The sequence below is a fragment of the Sebastes fasciatus genome, chromosome 7 (genome assembly GCF_043250625.1).
Source record: "Sebastes fasciatus isolate fSebFas1 chromosome 7, fSebFas1.pri, whole genome shotgun sequence".
NCBI lineage: Eukaryota > Metazoa > Chordata > Actinopteri > Perciformes > Sebastidae > Sebastes > Sebastes fasciatus.
The window spans coordinates 201,944-220,702 of record NC_133801.1 but is presented as its reverse complement, the minus strand read 5'-3'; positions in this window follow the sequence as shown (position 1 = coordinate 220,702).

The window sequence follows — 18,759 nt, the reverse complement described above, 5'->3', positions numbered from 1 at the left end:
AACGTTAGAGGGTTCCTGGTAGACCCTGACCTAATGTTAGAGGGTTCCTGGTAGAGCCTGACCTAACTTCAGAGGGTTCCTGGTAGACCCTGACCTAACGTTAGAGGGTTCCTGTTAGACCCTGACCTAACGTTAGAGGGTTCCTGTTAAAGCCTGACCTAACTTCAGAGGGTTCCTGGTAGACCCTGACCTAACGTTAGAGGGTTCCTGGTAGAGCCTGACCTAACTTCAGAGGGTTCCTGGTAGAGCCTGACCTAACATCAGAGGGTTCCTGGTAGAGCCTGACCTAATGTTAGAGGGTTCCTGGTAGACCCTGACCTAACGTTAGAGGGTTCCTGGTAGACCCTGACCTAACTTCAGAGGGTTCCTGTTAGAGCCTGACCTAACTTCAGAGGGTTCCTGGTAGACCCTGACCTAACGTTAGAGGGTTCCTGGTAGACCCTGACCTAACGTTAGAGGGTTCCTGGTAGAGCCTGACCTAACAACAGAGGGTTCCTGGTAGAGCCTGACCTAACGTTAGAGGGTTCCTGGTAGACCCTGACCTAACGTTAGAGGGTTCCTGGTAGACCCTGACCTAACTTCAGAGGGTTCCTGATAGAGCCTGACCTAACGTCAGAGGGTTCCTGGTAGAGCCTGACCTAACGTCAGAGGGTTCCTGGTAGACCATGACCTAACGTCAGAGGGTTCCTGGTAGAGCCTGACCTAACGTTAGAGGGTTCCTGTTAGACCCTGACCTAACGTTAGAGGGTTCCTGTTAGAGCCTGACCTAACTTCAGAGGGTTCCTGGTAGACCCTGACCTAACGTTAGAGGGTTCCTGGTAGACCCTGACCTAACGTTAGAGGGTTCCTGGTAGAGCCTGACCTAACTTCAGAGGGTTCCTGGTAGAGCCTGACCTAACATCAGAGGGTTCCTGGTAGAGCCTGACCTAACGTTAGAGGGTTTCTGGTAGACCCTGACCTAACGTTAGAGGGTTCCTGGTAGACCCTGACCTAACTTCAGAGGGTTCCTGTTAGAGCCTGACCTAACTTCAGAGGGTTCCTGGTAGACCCTGACCTAACGTTAGAGGGTTCCTGGTAGACCCTGACCTAACGTTAGAGGGTTACTGGTAGAGCCTGACCTAACATCAGAGGGTTCCTGGTAGAGCCTGACCTAACGTTAGAGGGTTCCTGGTAGACCCTGACCTAACGTTAGAGGGTTCCTGGTAGACCCTGACCTAACTTCAGAGGGTTCCTGATAGAGCCTGACCTAACGTCAGAGGGTTCCTGGTAGAGCCTGACCTAACGTCAGAGGGTTCCTGGTAGACCATGACCTAACGTCAGAGGGTTCCTGGTAGAGCCTGACCTAACGTCAGAGGGTTCCTGGTAGAGCCTGACCTAACGTCAGAGGGTTCCTGGTAGACCATGCCCTAACGTTAGAGGGTTCCTGGTAGAGCCTGACCTAACGTCAGAGGGTTCCTGGTAGAGCCTGACCTAACGTCAGAGGGTTCCTGGTAGATCCTGACCTAACGTCAGAGGGTTCCTGGTAGACCCTGACCTAACGTTAGAGGGTTCCTGGTAGAGCCTGACCTAACTTCAGAGGGTTCCTGGTAGAGCCTGACCTAACGTCATAGGGTTCCTGATAGACCCTGACCTAACGTTAGAGGGTTCCTGGTAGACCCTGACCTAACTTCAGAGGGTTCCTGATAGAGCCTGACCTAACGTCAGAGGGTTCCTGGTAGACCCTGACCTAAAGTTAGAGGGTTCCTGGTAGACCCTGACCTAACTTCAGAGGGTTCCTGATAGAGCCTGACCTAACGTCAGTGGGTTCCTGGTAGAGCCTGACCTAACATCAGAGGGTTCCTGGTAGAGCCTGACCTAACATCAGAGGGTTCCTGGTAGAGCCTGACCTAACGTTAGAGGGTTCCTGGTAGACCCTGACCTAACGTTAGAGGGTTCCTGGTAGAGCCTGACCTAACGTCAGAGGGTTCCTGGTAGACCCTGACCTAACGTCATAGGGTTCCTGATAGACCCTGACCTAACGTTAGAGGGTTCCTGGTAGACCCTGACCTAACTTCAGAGGGTTCCTGATAGAGCCTGACCTAACGTCAGAGGGTTCCTGGTAGACCCTGACCTAAAGTTAGAGGGTTCCTGGTAGACCCTGACCTAACTTCAGAGGGTTCCTGATAGAGCCTGACCTAACGTCAGAGGGTTCCTGGTAGAGCCTGACCTAACATCAGAGGGTTCCTGGTAGAGCCTGACCTAACATCAGAGGGTTCCTGGTAGAGCCTGACCTAACGTTAGAGGGTTCCTGGTAGACCCTGACCTAACGTTAGAGGGTTCCTGGTAGAGCCTGACCTAACGTCAGAGGGTTCCTGGTAGACCCTGACCTAACGTTAGAGGGTTCCTGGTAGACCCTGACCTAACGTTAGAGGGTTCCTGTTAGAGCCTGACCTAATGTTAGAGGGTTCCTGGTAGACCCTGACCTAATGTTAGAGGGTTCCTGGTAGAGCCTGACCTAATGTTAGAGGGTTCCTGGTAGACCCTGACCTAACGTTAGAGGGTTCCTGGTAGACCCTGACCTAACGTCAGAGGGTTCCTGGTAGAGCCTGACCTAACTTCAGAGGGTTCCTGGTAGAGCCTGACCTAACGTTAGAGGGTTCCTGGTAGACCCTGACCTAACGTTAGAGGGTTCCTGGTAGACCCTGACCTAATGTCAGAGGGTTCCTGATAGACCCTGACCTAACGTTAGAGGGTTCCTGGTAGACCCTGACCTAATGTTAGAGGGTTCCTGGTAGAGCCTGACCTAACTTCAGAGGGTTCCTGGTAGACCCTGACCTAACGTTAGAGGGTTCCTGTTAGACCCTGACCTAACGTTAGAGGGTTCCTGTTAAAGCCTGACCTAACTTCAGAGGGTTCCTGGTAGACCCTGACCTAACGTTAGAGGGTTCCTGGTAGAGCCTGACCTAACTTCAGAGGGTTCCTGGTAGAGCCTGACCTAACATCAGAGGGTTCCTGGTAGAGCCTGACCTAATGTTAGAGGGTTCCTGGTAGACCCTGACCTAACGTTAGAGGGTTCCTGGTAGACCCTGACCTAACTTCAGAGGGTTCCTGTTAGAGCCTGACCTAACTTCAGAGGGTTCCTGGTAGACCCTGACCTAACGTTAGAGGGTTCCTGGTAGACCCTGACCTAACGTTAGAGGGTTCCTGGTAGAGCCTGACCTAACAACAGAGGGTTCCTGGTAGAGCCTGACCTAACGTTAGAGGGTTCCTGGTAGACCCTGACCTAACGTTAGAGGGTTCCTGGTAGACCCTGACCTAACTTCAGAGGGTTCCTGATAGAGCCTGACCTAACGTCAGAGGGTTCCTGGTAGAGCCTGACCTAACGTCAGAGGGTTCCTGGTAGACCATGACCTAACGTCAGAGGGTTCCTGGTAGAGCCTGACCTAACGTTAGAGGGTTCCTGTTAGACCCTGACCTAACGTTAGAGGGTTCCTGTTAGAGCCTGACCTAACTTCAGAGGGTTCCTGGTAGACCCTGACCTAACGTTAGAGGGTTCCTGGTAGACCCTGACCTAACGTTAGAGGGTTCCTGGTAGAGCCTGACCTAACTTCAGAGGGTTCCTGGTAGAGCCTGACCTAACATCAGAGGGTTCCTGGTAGAGCCTGACCTAACGTTAGAGGGTTTCTGGTAGACCCTGACCTAACGTTAGAGGGTTCCTGGTAGACCCTGACCTAACTTCAGAGGGTTCCTGTTAGAGCCTGACCTAACTTCAGAGGGTTCCTGGTAGACCCTGACCTAACGTTAGAGGGTTCCTGGTAGACCCTGACCTAACGTTAGAGGGTTACTGGTAGAGCCTGACCTAACATCAGAGGGTTCCTGGTAGAGCCTGACCTAACGTTAGAGGGTTCCTGGTAGACCCTGACCTAACGTTAGAGGGTTCCTGGTAGACCCTGACCTAACTTCAGAGGGTTCCTGATAGAGCCTGACCTAACGTCAGAGGGTTCCTGGTAGAGCCTGACCTAACGTCAGAGGGTTCCTGGTAGACCATGACCTAACGTCAGAGGGTTCCTGGTAGAGCCTGACCTAACGTCAGAGGGTTCCTGGTAGAGCCTGACCTAACGTCAGAGGGTTCCTGGTAGACCATGCCCTAACGTTAGAGGGTTCCTGGTAGAGCCTGACCTAACGTCAGAGGGTTCCTGGTAGAGCCTGACCTAACGTCAGAGGGTTCCTGGTAGATCCTGACCTAACGTCAGAGGGTTCCTGGTAGACCCTGACCTAACGTTAGAGGGTTCCTGGTAGAGCCTGACCTAACTTCAGAGGGTTCCTGGTAGAGCCTGACCTAACGTCATAGGGTTCCTGATAGACCCTGACCTAACGTTAGAGGGTTCCTGGTAGACCCTGACCTAACTTCAGAGGGTTCCTGATAGAGCCTGACCTAACGTCAGAGGGTTCCTGGTAGACCCTGACCTAAAGTTAGAGGGTTCCTGGTAGACCCTGACCTAACTTCAGAGGGTTCCTGATAGAGCCTGACCTAACGTCAGTGGGTTCCTGGTAGAGCCTGACCTAACATCAGAGGGTTCCTGGTAGAGCCTGACCTAACATCAGAGGGTTCCTGGTAGAGCCTGACCTAACGTTAGAGGGTTCCTGGTAGACCCTGACCTAACGTTAGAGGGTTCCTGGTAGAGCCTGACCTAACGTCAGAGGGTTCCTGGTAGACCCTGACCTAACGTCATAGGGTTCCTGATAGACCCTGACCTAACGTTAGAGGGTTCCTGGTAGACCCTGACCTAACTTCAGAGGGTTCCTGATAGAGCCTGACCTAACGTCAGAGGGTTCCTGGTAGACCCTGACCTAAAGTTAGAGGGTTCCTGGTAGACCCTGACCTAACTTCAGAGGGTTCCTGATAGAGCCTGACCTAACGTCAGAGGGTTCCTGGTAGAGCCTGACCTAACATCAGAGGGTTCCTGGTAGAGCCTGACCTAACATCAGAGGGTTCCTGGTAGAGCCTGACCTAACGTTAGAGGGTTCCTGGTAGACCCTGACCTAACGTTAGAGGGTTCCTGGTAGAGCCTGACCTAACGTCAGAGGGTTCCTGGTAGACCCTGACCTAACGTTAGAGGGTTCCTGGTAGACCCTGACCTAACGTTAGAGGGTTCCTGTTAGAGCCTGACCTAATGTTAGAGGGTTCCTGGTAGACCCTGACCTAATGTTAGAGGGTTCCTGGTAGAGCCTGACCTAATGTTAGAGGGTTCCTGGTAGACCCTGACCTAACGTTAGAGGGTTCCTGGTAGACCCTGACCTAACGTCAGAGGGTTCCTGGTAGAGCCTGACCTAACTTCAGAGGGTTCCTGGTAGAGCCTGACCTAACGTTAGAGGGTTCCTGGTAGACCCTGACCTAACGTTAGAGGGTTCCTGGTAGACCCTGACCTAACGTTAGAGGGTTCCTGGTAGACCCTGACCTAACGTTAGAGGGTTCCTGGTAGACCCTGACCTAACTTCAGAAGGTTCCTGATAGAGCCTGACCTAACGTCAAAGGGTTCCTGGTAGAGCCTGACCTAACATCAGAGGGTTCCTGGTAGAGCCTGACCTAACATCAGAGGGTTCCTGGTAGAGCCTGACCTAACGTTAGAGGGTTCCTGGTAGACCCTGACCTAACGTTAGAGGGTTCCTGGTAGACCCTGACCTAACTTCAGAGGGTTCCTGGTAGATCCTGACCTAACGTCAGAGGGTTCCTGGTAGACCCTGACCTAACGTTAGAGGGTTCCTGGTAGAGCCTGACCTAACTTCAGAGGGTTCCTGGTAGAGCCTGACCTAACGTCATAGGGTTCCTGATAGACCCTGACCTAACGTTAGAGGGTTCCTGGTAGACCCTGACCTAACGTCAGAGGGTTCCTGGTAGAGCCTGACCTAACGTTAGAGGGTTCCTGGTAGACCCTGACCTAACGTTAGAGGGTTCCTGGTAGAGCCTGACCTAACTTCAGAGGGTTCCTGGTAGAGCCTGACCTAACATCAGAGGGTTCCTGGTAGAGCCTGACCTAACGTTAGAGGGTTCCTGGTAGACCCTGACCTAACGTTAGAGGGTTCCTGGTAGACCCTGACCTAACTTCAGAGGGTTCCTGTTAGAGCCTGACCTAACTTCAGAGGGTTCCTGGTAGACCCTGACCTAACGTTAGAGGGTTCCTGGTAGACCCTGACCTAACGTTAGAGGGTTCCTGGTAGAGCCTGACCTAACATCAGAGGGTTCCTGGTAGACCCTGACCTAACGTCAGAGGGTTCCTGGTAGACCCTGACCTAACTTCAGAGGGTTCCTGATAGAGCCTGACCTAACGTCAGAGGGTTCCTGGTAGAGCCTGACCTAACGTCAGAGGGTTCCTGGTAGACCATGACCTAACGTCAGAGGGTTCCTGGTAGAGCCTGACCTAACGTTAGAGGGTTCCTGTTAGACCCTGACCTAACGTTAGAGGGTTCCTGTTAGAGCCTGACCTAACTTCAGAGGGTTCCTGGTAGACCCTGACCTAACGTTAGAGGGTTCCTGGTAGAGCCTGACCTAACTTCAGAGGGTTCCTGGTAGAGCCTGACCTAACGTCATAGGGTTCCTGATAGACCCTGACCTGACGTTAGAGGGTTCCTGGTAGACCCTGACCTAACTTCAGAGGGTTCCTGATAGAGCCTGACCTAACGTTAGAGGGTTCCTGGTAGACCCTGACCTAACGTTAGAGGGTTCCTGGTAGACCCTGACCTAACTTCAGAGGGTTCCTGATAGAGCCTGACCTAACGTCAGAGGGTTCCTGGTAGAGCCTGACCTAACGTCAGAGGATTCCTGGTAGAGCCTGACCTAACGTCAGAGGGTTCCTGGTAGACCCTGACCTAATGTTAGAGGGTTCCTGGTAGAGCCTGACCTAACGTCAGAGGGTTCCTGGTAGACCCTGACCTAACGTTAGAGGGTTCCTGGTAGAGCCTGACCTAACGTCAGAGGGTTCCTGGTAGATCCTGACCTAACGTTAGAGGGTTCCTGGTAGACCCTGACCTAACGTTAGAGGGTTCCTGTTAGAGCCTGACCTAATGTTAGAGGGTTCCTGGTAGACCCTGACCTAATGTTAGAGGGTTCCTGTTAGAGCCTGACCTAATGTTAGAGGGTTCCTGGTAGACCCTGACCTAATGTTAGAGGGTTCCTGGTAGATCCTGACCTAACGTCAGAGGGTTCCTGGTAGACCCTGACCTAACGTTAGAGGGTTCCTGGTAGAGCCTGACCTAACTTCAGAGGGTTCCTGGTAGAGCCTGACCTAACGTCATAGGGTTCCTGATAGACCCTGACCTAACGTTAGAGGGTTCCTGGTAGACCCTGACCTAACTTCAGAGGGTTCCTGATAGAGCCTGACCTAACGTTAGAGGGTTCCTGGTAGACCCTGACCTAACGTTAGAGGGTTCCTGGTAGACCCTGACCTAACTTCAGAGGGTTCCTGATAGAGCCTGACCTAACGTCAGAGGGTTCCTGGTAGAGCCTGACCTAACGTCAGAGGGTTCCTGGTAGAGCCTGACCTAACGTCAGAGGGTTCCTGGTAGACCCTGACCTAATGTTAGAGGGTTCCTGGTAGAGCCTGACCTAACGTCAGAGGGTTCCTGGTAGACCCTGACCTAACGTTAGAGGGTTCCTGGTAGAGCCTGACCTAACGTCAGAGGGTTCCTGGTAGACCCTGACCTAACGTTAGAGGGTTCCTGGTAGACCCTGACCTAACGTTAGAGGGTTCCTGTTAGAGCCTGACCTAATGTTAGAGGGTTCCTGGTAGACCCTGACCTAATGTTAGAGGGTTCCTGGTAGAGCCTGACCTAATGTTAGAGGGTTCCTGGTAGACCCTGACCTAATGTCAGAGGGTTCCTGATAGACCCTGACCTAACGTTAGAGGGTTCCTGGTAGACCCTGACCTAATGTCAGAGGGTTCCTGGTAGAGCCTGACCTAACTTCAGAGGGTTCCTGGTAGACCCTGACCTAACGTTAGAGGGTTCCTGTTAGACCCTGACCTAACGTTAGAGGGTTCCTGTTAGAGCCTGACCTAACTTCAGAGGGTTCCTGGTAGACCCTGACCTAACGTTAGAGGGTTCCTGGTAGAGCCTGGCCTAACTTCAGAGGGTTCCTGATAGAGCCTGACCTAACGTCAGAGGGTTCCTGGTAGAGCCTGACCTAACGTCAGAGGGTTCCTGGTAGACCATGACCTAACGTCAGAGGGTTCCTGGTAGAGCCTGACCTAACGTCAGAGGGTTCCTGGTAGAGCCTGACCTAACGTCAGAGGGTTCCTGGTAGACCATGACCTAACGTTAGAGGGTTCCTGGTAGAGCCTGACCTAACGTCAGAGGGTTCCTGGTAGAGCCTGACCTAACGTCAGAGGGTTCCTGGTAGATCCTGACCTAACGTCAGAGGGTTCCTGGTAGACCCTGACCTAACGTTAGAGGGTTCCTGGTAGAGCCTGACCTAACTTCAGAGGGTTCCTGGTAGAGCCTGACCTAACGTCATAGGGTTCCTGATAGACCCTGACCTAACGTTAGAGGGTTCCTGGTAGACCCTGACCTAACTTCAGAGGGTTCCTGATAGAGCCTGACCTAACGTTAGAGGGTTCCTGGTAGACCCTGACCTAACGTTAGAGGGTTCCTGGTAGACCCTGACCTAACTTCAGAGGGTTCCTGATAGAGCCTGACCTAACGTCAGAGGGTTCCTGGTAGAGCCTGACCTAACGTCAGAGGGTTCCTGGTAGAGCCTGACCTAACGTCAGAGGGTTCCTGGTAGACCCTGACCTAACGTCAGAGGGTTCCTGGTAGAGCCTGACCTAACGTCAGAGGGTTCCTGGTAGACCCTGACCTAACGTTAGAGGGTTCCTGGTAGAGCCTGACCTAACGTCAGAGGGTTCCTGGTAGACCCTGACCTAACGTTAGAGGGTTCCTGGTAGACCCTGACCTAACGTCAGAGGGTTCCTGTTAGAGCCTGACCTAATGTTAGAGGGTTCCTGGTAGACCCTGACCTAATGTTAGAGGGTTCCTGGTAGAGCCTGACCTAATGTTAGAGGGTTCCTGGTAGACCCTGACCTAATGTCAGAGGGTTCCTGATAGACCCTGACCTAACGTTAGAGGGTTCCTGGTAGACCCTGACCTAATGTCAGAGGGTTCCTGGTAGAGCCTGACCTAACTTCAGAGGGTTCCTGGTAGACCCTGACCTAACGTTAGAGGGTTCCTGTTAGACCCTGACCTAACGTTAGAGGGTTCCTGTTAGAGCCTGACCTAACTTCAGAGGGTTCCTGGTAGATCCTGACCTAACGTCAGAGGGTTCCTGGTAGACCCTGACCTAACGTCAGAGGGTTCCTGGTAGAGCCTGACCTAACGTTAGAGGGTTCCTGGTAGACCCTGACCTAATGTTAGAGGGTTCCTGGTAGAGCCTGACCTAATGTTAGACGGTTCCTGGTAGACCCTGACCTAATGTCAGAGGGTTCCTGGTAGAGCCTGACCTAACGTCAGAGGGTTCCTGGTAGAGCCTGACCTAACGTCAGAGGGTTCCTGGTAGAGCCTGACCTAACGTCAGAGGGTTCCTGGTAGACCATGACCTAACGTTAGAGGGTTCCTGGTAGAGCCTGACCTAACGTCAGAGGGTTCCTGGTAGAGCCTGACCTAACGTCAGAGGGTTCCTGGTAGAGCCTGACCTAACGTCAGAGGGTTCCTGGTAGACCATGACCTAACGTTAGAGGGTTCCTGGTAGAGCCTGACCTAACGTCAGAGGGTTCCTGGTAGAGCCTGACCTAACGTCAGAGGGTTCCTGGTAGATCCTGACCTAACGTCAGAGGGTTCCTGGTAGACCCTGACCTAACGTTAGAGGGTTCCTGGTAGAGCCTGACCTAACTTCAGAGGGTTCCTGGTAGAGCCTGACCTAACGTCATAGGGTTCCTGATAGACCCTGACCTAACGTTAGAGGGTTCCTGGTAGACCCTGACCTAACTTCAGAGGGTTCCTGATAGAGCCTGACCTAACGTTAGAGGGTTCCTGGTAGACCCTGACCTAACTTCAGAGGGTTCCTGATAGAGCCTGACCTAACGTCAGAGGGTTCCTGGTAGAGCCTGACCTAACGTCAGAGGGTTCCTGGTAGAGCCTGACCTAACGTCAGAGGGTTCCTGGTAGACCCTGACCTAATGTTAGAGGGTTCCTGGTAGAGCCTGACCTAACGTCAGAGGGTTCCTGGTAGACCCTGACCTAACGTTAGAGGGTTCCTGGTAGAGCCTGACCTAACGTCAGAGGGTTCCTGGTAGACCCTGACCTAACGTTAGAGGGTTCCTGGTAGACCCTGACCTAACGTTAGAGGGTTCCTGTTAGAGCCTGACCTATTGTTAGAGGGTTCCTGGTAGACCCTGACCTAATGTTAGAGGGTTCCTGGTAGAGCCTGACCTAATGTTAGAGGGTTCCTGGTAGACCCTGACCTAATGTCAGAGGGTTCCTGATAGACCCTGACCTAACGTTAGAGGGTTCCTGGTAGACCCTGACCTAATGTTAGAGGGTTCCTGGTAGAGCCTGACCTAACTTCAGAGGGTTCCTGGTAGACCCTGACCTAACGTTAGAGGGTTCCTGTTAGACCCTGACCTAACGTTAGAGGGTTCCTGTTAGAGCCTGACCTAACTTCAGAGGGTTCCTGGTAGACCCTGACCTAACGTCAGAGGGTTCCTGGTAGAGCCTGACCTAAAGTCAGAGGGTTCCTGGTAGACCATGACCTAACGTCAGAGGGTTCCTGGTAGAGCCTGACCTAACGTCAGAGGGTTCCTGGTAGAGCCTGACCTAACGTCAGAGGGTTCCTGGTAGACCATGACCTAACGTTAGAGGGTTCCTGGTAGAGCCTGACCTAACGTCAGAGGGTTCCTGGTAGAGCCTGACCTAACGTCAGAGGGTTCCTGGTAGAGCCTGACCTAACGTCAGAGGGTTCCTGGTAGACCATGACCTAACGTTAGAGGGTTCCTGGTAGAGCCTGACCTAACGTCAGAGGGTTCCTGGTAGAGCCTGACCTAACGTCAGAGGGTTCCTGGTAGACCCTGACCTAACGTTAGAGGGTTCCTGGTAGAGCCTGACCTAACTTCAGAGGGTTCCTGGTAGAGCCTGACCTAACGTCATAGGGTTCCTGATAGACCCTGACCTGACGTTAGAGGGTTCCTGGTAGACCCTGACCTAACTTCAGAGGGTTCCTGATAGAGCCTGACCTAACGTTAGAGGGTTCCTGGTAGACCCTGACCTAACGTTAGAGGGTTCCTGGTAGACCCTGACCTAACTTCAGAGGGTTCCTGATAGAGCCTGACCTAACGTCAGAGGGTTCCTGGTAGAGCCTGACCTAACGTCAGAGGGTTCCTGGTAGAGCCTGACCTAACGTCAGAGGGTTCCTGGTAGACCCTGACCTAATGTTAGAGGGTTCCTGGTAGAGCCTGACCTAACGTCAGAGGGTTCCTGGTAGACCCTGACCTAACGTTAGAGGGTTCCTGGTAGAGCCTGACCTAACGTCAGAGGGTTCCTGGTAGACCCTGACCTAACGTTAGAGGGTTCCTGGTAGACCCTGAACTAACGTTAGAGGGTTCCTGTTAGAGCCTGACCTAATGTTAGAGGGTTCCTGGTAGACCCTGACCTAATGTTAGAGGGTTCCTGGTAGAGCCTGACCTAATGTTAGAGGGTTCCTGGTAGACCCTGACCTAATGTCAGAGGGTTCCTGATAGACCCTGACCTAACGTTAGAGGGTTCCTGGTAGACCCTGACCTAATGTTAGAGGGTTCCTGGTAGAGCCTGACCTAACTTCAGAGAGTTCCTGGTAGACCCTGACCTAACGTTAGAGGGTTCCTGTTAGACCCTGACCTAACGTTAGAGGGTTCCTGTTAGAGCCTGACCTAACTTCAGAGGGTTCCTGGTAGACCCTGACCTAACGTTAGAGGGTTCCTGGTAGAGCCTGGCCTAACTTCAGAGGGTTCCTGATAGAGCCTGACCTAACGTCAGAGGGTTCCTGGTAGAGCCTGACCTAACGTCAGAGGGTTCCTGGTAGACCATGACCTAACGTCAGAGGGTTCCTGGTAGAGCCTGACCTAACGTCAGAGGGTTCCTGGTAGAGCCTGACCTAACGTCAGAGGGTTCCTGGTAGACCATGACCTAACGTTAGAGGGTTCCTGGTAGAGCCTGACCTAACGTCAGAGGGTTCCTGGTAGAGCCTGACCTAACGTCAGAGGGTTCCTGGTAGATCCTAACCTAACGTCAGAGGGTTCCTGGTAGACCCTGACCTAACGTTAGAGGGTTCCTGGTAGAGCCTGACCTAACTTCAGAGGGTTCCTGGTAGAGCCTGACCTAACGTCATAGGGTTCCTGATAGACCCTGACCTAACGTTAGAGGGTTCCTGGTAGACCCTGACCTAACTTCAGAGGGTTCCTGATAGAGCCTGACCTAACGTTAGAGGGTTCCTGGTAGACCCTGACCTAACGTTAGAGGGTTCCTGGTAGACCCTGACCTAACTTCAGAGGGTTCCTGATAGAGCCTGACCTAACGTCAGAGGGTTCCTGGTAGAGCCTGACCTAACGTCAGAGGGTTCCTGGTAGAGCCTGACCTAACGTCAGAGGGTTCCTGGTAGACCCTGACCTAATGTTAGAGGGTTCCTGGTAGAGCCTGACCTAACGTCAGAGGGTTCCTGGTAGACCCTGACCTAACGTTAGAGGGTTCCTGGTAGAGCCTGACCTAACGTCAGAGGGTTCCTGGTAGACCCTGACCTAACGTCAGAGGGTTCCTGGTAGAGCCTGACCTAAAGTCAGAGGGTTCCTGGTAGACCATGACCTAACGTCAGAGGGTTCCTGGTAGAGCCTGACCTAACGTCAGAGGGTTCCTGGTAGAGCCTGACCTAACGTCAGAGGGTTCCTGGTAGACCATGACCTAACGTTAGAGGGTTCCTGGTAGAGCCTGACCTAACGTCAGAGGGTTCCTGGTAGAGCCTGACCTAACGTCAGAGGGTTCCTGGTAGAGCCTGACCTAACGTCAGAGGGTTCCTGGTAGACCATGACCTAACGTTAGAGGGTTCCTGGTAGAGCCTGACCTAACGTCAGAGGGTTCCTGGTAGAGCCTGACCTAACGTCAGAGGGTTCCTGGTAGACCCTGACCTAACGTTAGAGGGTTCCTGGTAGAGCCTGACCTAACTTCAGAGGGTTCCTGGTAGAGCCTGACCTAACGTCATAGGGTTCCTGATAGACCCTGACCTGACGTTAGAGGGTTCCTGGTAGACCCTGACCTAACTTCAGAGGGTTCCTGATAGAGCCTGACCTAACGTTAGAGGGTTCCTGGTAGACCCTGACCTAACGTTAGAGGGTTCCTGGTAGACCCTGACCTAACTTCAGAGGGTTCCTGATAGAGCCTGACCTAACGTCAGAGGGTTCCTGGTAGAGCCTGACCTAACGTCAGAGGGTTCCTGGTAGAGCCTGACCTAACGTCAGAGGGTTCCTGGTAGACCCTGACCTAATGTTAGAGGGTTCCTGGTAGAGCCTGACCTAACGTCAGAGGGTTCCTGGTAGACCCTGACCTAACGTTAGAGGGTTCCTGGTAGAGCCTGACCTAACGTCAGAGGGTTCCTGGTAGACCCTGACCTAACGTTAGAGGGTTCCTGGTAGACCCTGAACTAACGTTAGAGGGTTCCTGTTAGAGCCTGACCTAATGTTAGAGGGTTCCTGGTAGACCCTGACCTAATGTTAGAGGGTTCCTGGTAGAGCCTGACCTAATGTTAGAGGGTTCCTGGTAGACCCTGACCTAATGTCAGAGGGTTCCTGATAGACCCTGACCTAACGTTAGAGGGTTCCTGGTAGACCCTGACCTAATGTTAGAGGGTTCCTGGTAGAGCCTGACCTAACTTCAGAGAGTTCCTGGTAGACCCTGACCTAACGTTAGAGGGTTCCTGTTAGACCCTGACCTAACGTTAGAGGGTTCCTGTTAGAGCCTGACCTAACTTCAGAGGGTTCCTGGTAGACCCTGACCTAACGTTAGAGGGTTCCTGGTAGAGCCTGGCCTAACTTCAGAGGGTTCCTGATAGAGCCTGACCTAACGTCAGAGGGTTCCTGGTAGAGCCTGACCTAACGTCAGAGGGTTCCTGGTAGACCATGACCTAACGTCAGAGGGTTCCTGGTAGAGCCTGACCTAACGTCAGAGGGTTCCTGGTAGAGCCTGACCTAACGTCAGAGGGTTCCTGGTAGACCATGACCTAACGTTAGAGGGTTCCTGGTAGAGCCTGACCTAACGTCAGAGGGTTCCTGGTAGAGCCTGACCTAACGTCAGAGGGTTCCTGGTAGATCCTAACCTAACGTCAGAGGGTTCCTGGTAGACCCTGACCTAACGTTAGAGGGTTCCTGGTAGAGCCTGACCTAACTTCAGAGGGTTCCTGGTAGAGCCTGACCTAACGTCATAGGGTTCCTGATAGACCCTGACCTAACGTTAGAGGGTTCCTGGTAGACCCTGACCTAACTTCAGAGGGTTCCTGATAGAGCCTGACCTAACGTTAGAGGGTTCCTGGTAGACCCTGACCTAACGTTAGAGGGTTCCTGGTAGACCCTGACCTAACTTCAGAGGGTTCCTGATAGAGCCTGACCTAACGTCAGAGGGTTCCTGGTAGAGCCTGACCTAACGTCAGAGGGTTCCTGGTAGAGCCTGACCTAACGTCAGAGGGTTCCTGGTAGACCCTGACCTAATGTTAGAGGGTTCCTGGTAGAGCCTGACCTAACGTCAGAGGGTTCCTGGTAGACCCTGACCTAACGTTAGAGGGTTCCTGGTAGAGCCTGACCTAACGTCAGAGGGTTCCTGGTAGACCCTGACCTAACGTTAGAGGGTTCCTGGTAGACCCTGACCTAACGTTAGAGGGTTCCTGTTAGAGCCTGACCTAATGTTAGAGGGTTCCTGGTAGACCCTGACCTAATGTTAGAGGGTTCCTGGTAGAGCCTGACCTAATGTTAGAGGGTTCCTGGTAGACCCTGACCTAATGTCAGAGGGTTCCTGATAGACCCTGACCTAACGTTAGAGGGTTCCTGGTAGACCCTGACCTAATGTTAGAGGGTTCCTGGTAGAGCCTGACCTAACTTCAGAGGGTTCCTGGTAGACCCTGACCTAACGTTAGAGGGTTCCTGTTAGACCCTGACCTAACGTTAGAGGGTTCCTGTTAGAGCCTGACCTAACTTCAGAGGGTTCCTGGTAGAGCCTGACCTAACGTCAGAGGGTTCCTGGTAGACCATGACCTAACGTTAGAGGGTTCCTGGTAGAGCCTGACCTAACGTCAGAGGGTTCCTGGTAGAGCCTGACCTAACATCAGAGGGTTCCTGGTAGATCCTGACCTAACGTCAGAGGGTTCCTGGTAGACCCTGACCTAACGTTAGAGGGTTCCTGGTAGAGCCTGACCTAACTTCAGAGGGTTCCTGGTAGAGCCTGACCTAACGTCATAGGGTTCCTGATAGACCCTGACCTAACGTTAGAGGGTTCCTGGTAGACCCTGACCTAACGTTAGAGGGTTCCTGGTAGAGCCTGACCTAACGTTAGAGGGTTCCTGGTAGACCCTGACCTAATGTTAGAGGGTTCCTGGTAGAGCCTGACCTAATGTTAGACGGTTCCTGGTAGACCCTGACCTAATGTCAGAGGGTTCCTGATAGACCCTGACCTAACGTTAGAGGGTTCCTGGTAGACCCTGACCTAATGTTAGAGGGTTCCTGGTAGACCCTGACCTAACGTTAGAGGGTTCCTGGTAGACCCTGACCTAACGTTAGAGGGTTACTGGTAGAGCCTGACCTAACATCAGAGGGTTCCTGGTAGAGCCTGACCTAACGTTAGAGGGTTCCTGGTAGACCCTGACCTAACGTTAGAGGGTTCCTGGTAGACCCTGACCTAACTTCAGAGGGTTCCTGGTAGAGCCTGACCTAACGTCAGAGGGTTCCTGGTAGACCATGACCTAACGTCAGAGGGTTCCTGGTAGAGCCTGACCTAACGTCAGAGGGTTCCTGGTAGAGCCTGACCTAACGTCAGAGGGTTCCTGGTAGACCATGACCTAACGTTAGAGGGTTCCTGGTAGATCCTGACCTAACGTCAGAGGGTTCCTGGTAGAGCCTGACCTAACGTCAGAGGGTTCCTGGTAGATCCTGACCTAACGTCAGAGGGTTCCTGGTAGACCCTGACCTAACGTTAGAGGGTTCCTGGTAGAGCCTGACCTAACTTCAGAGGGTTCCTGGTAGAGCCTGACCTAACGTCATAGGGTTCCTGATAGACCCTGACCTAACGTTAGAGGGTTCCTGGTAGACCCTGACCTAACTTCAGAGGGTTCCTGATAGAGCCTGACCTAACGTTAGAGGGTTCCTGGTAGACCCTGACCTAACGTTAGAGGGTTCCTGGTAGACCCTGACCTAACTTCAGAGGGTTCCTGATAGAGCCTGACCTAACGTCAGAGGGTTCCTGGTAGAGCCTGACCTAACGTCAGAGGGTTCCTGGTAGAGCCTGACCTAACGTCAGAGGGTTCCTGGTAGACCCTGACCTAACGTTAGAGGGTTCCTGGTAGAGCCTGACCTAACGTCAGAGGGTTCCTGGTAGACCCTGACCTAACGTTAGAGGGTTCCTGGTAGAGCCTGACCTAACGTCAGAGGGTTCCTGGTAGACCCTGACCTAACGTTAGAGGGTTCCTGGTAGACCCTGACCTAACGTTAGAGGGTTCCTGTTAGAGCCTGACCTAATGTTAGAGGGTTCCTGGTAGACCCTGACCTAATGTTAGAGGGTTCCTGGTAGAGCCTGACCTAATGTTAGAGGGTTCCTGGTAGACCCTGACCTAATGTCAGAGGGTTCCTGATAGACCCTGACCTAACGTTAGAGGGTTCCTGGTAGACCCTGACCTAATGTTAGAGGGTTCCTGGTAGAGCCTGACCTAACTTCAGAGGGTTCCTGGTAGACCCTGACCTAACGTTAGAGGGTTCCTGTTAGACCCTGACCTAACGTTAGAGGGTTCCTGTTAGAGCCTGACCTAACTTCAGAGGGTTCCTGGTAGAGCCTGACCTAACGTCAGAGGGTTCCTGGTAGACCATGACCTAACGTTAGAGGGTTCCTGGTAGAGCCTGACCTAACGTCAGAGGGTTCCTGGTAGAGCCTGACCTAACATCAGAGGGTTCCTGGTAGATCCTGACCTAACGTCAGAGGGTTCCTGGTAGACCCTGACCTAACGTTAGAGGGTTCCTGGTAGAGCCTGACCTAACTTCAGAGGGTTCCTGGTAGAGCCTGACCTAACGTCAGAGGGTTCCTGGTAGAGCCTGACCTAACGTCAGAGGGTTCCTGGTAGATCCTGACCTAACGTCAGAGGGTTCCTGGTAGACCCTGACCTAACGTTAGAGGGTTCCTGGTAGAGCCTGACCTAACTTCAGAGGGTTCCTGGTAGAGCCTGACCTAACGTCATAGGGTTCCTGATAGACCCTGACCTAACGTTAGAGGGTTCCTGGTAGACCCTGACCTAACTTCAGAGGGTTCCTGATAGAGCCTGACCTAACGTTAGAGGGTTCCTGGTAGACCCTGACCTAACGTTAGAGGGTTCCTGGTAGACCCTGACCTAACTTCAGAGGGTTCCTGATAGAGCCTGACCTAACGTCAGAGGGTTCCTGGTAGAGCCTGACCTAACGTCAGAGGGTTCCTGGTAGAGCCTGACCTAACGTCAGAGGGTTCCTGGTAGACCCTGACCTAATGTTAGAGGGTTCCTGGTAGAGCCTGACCTAACGTCAGAGGGTTCCTGGTAGAGCCTGACCTAACGTCAGAGGGTTCCTGGTAGACCCTGACCTAATGTTAGAGGGTTCCTGGTAGAGCCTGACCTAACGTCAGAGGGTTCCTGGTAGACCCTGACCTAACGTTAGAGGGTTCCTGGTAGACCCTGACCTAACGTCAGAGGGTTCCTGTTAGAGCCTGACCTAACGTTAGAGGGTTCCTGGTAGAGCCTGACCTAACGTCAGAGGGTTCCTGGTAGAGCCTGACCTAACGTCAGAGGGTTCCTGGTAGAGCCTGACCTAACGTCAGAGGGTTCCTGGTAGACCCTGACCTAACGTTAGAGGGTTCCTGGTAGAGCCTGACCTAACGTCAGAGGGTTCCTGGTAGACCCTGACCTAACGTTAGAGGGTTCCTGGTAGAGCCTGACCTAACGTCAGAGGGTTCCTGGTAGACCCTGACCTAACGTTAGAGGGTTCCTGGTAGACCCTGACCTAACGTTAGAGGGTTCCTGTTAGAGCCTGACCTAATGTTAGAGGGTTCCTGGTAGACCCTGACCTAACGTTAGAGGGTTCCTGGTAGAGCCTGACCTAATGTTAGAGGGTTCCTGGTAGACCCTGACCTAATGTCAGAGGGTTCCTGATAGACCCTGACCTAACGTTAGAGGGTTCCTGGTAGACCCTGACCTAATGTTAGAGGGTTCCTGGTAGAGCCTGACCTAACTTCAGAGGGTTCCTGGTAGACCCTGACCTAACGTTAGAGGGTTCCTGTTAGACCCTGACCTAACGTTAGAGGGTTCCTGTTAGAGCCTGACCTAACTTCAGAGGGTTCCTGGTAGAGCCTGACCTAACGTCAGAGGGTTCCTGGTAGACCATGACCTAACGTTAGAGGGTTCCTGGTAGAGCCTGACCTAACGTCAGAGGGTTCCTGGTAGAGCCTGACCTAACATCAGAGGGTTCCTGGTAGATCCTGACCTAACGTCAGAGGGTTCCTGGTAGACCCTGACCTAACGTTAGAGGGTTCCTGGTAGAGCCTGACCTAACTTCA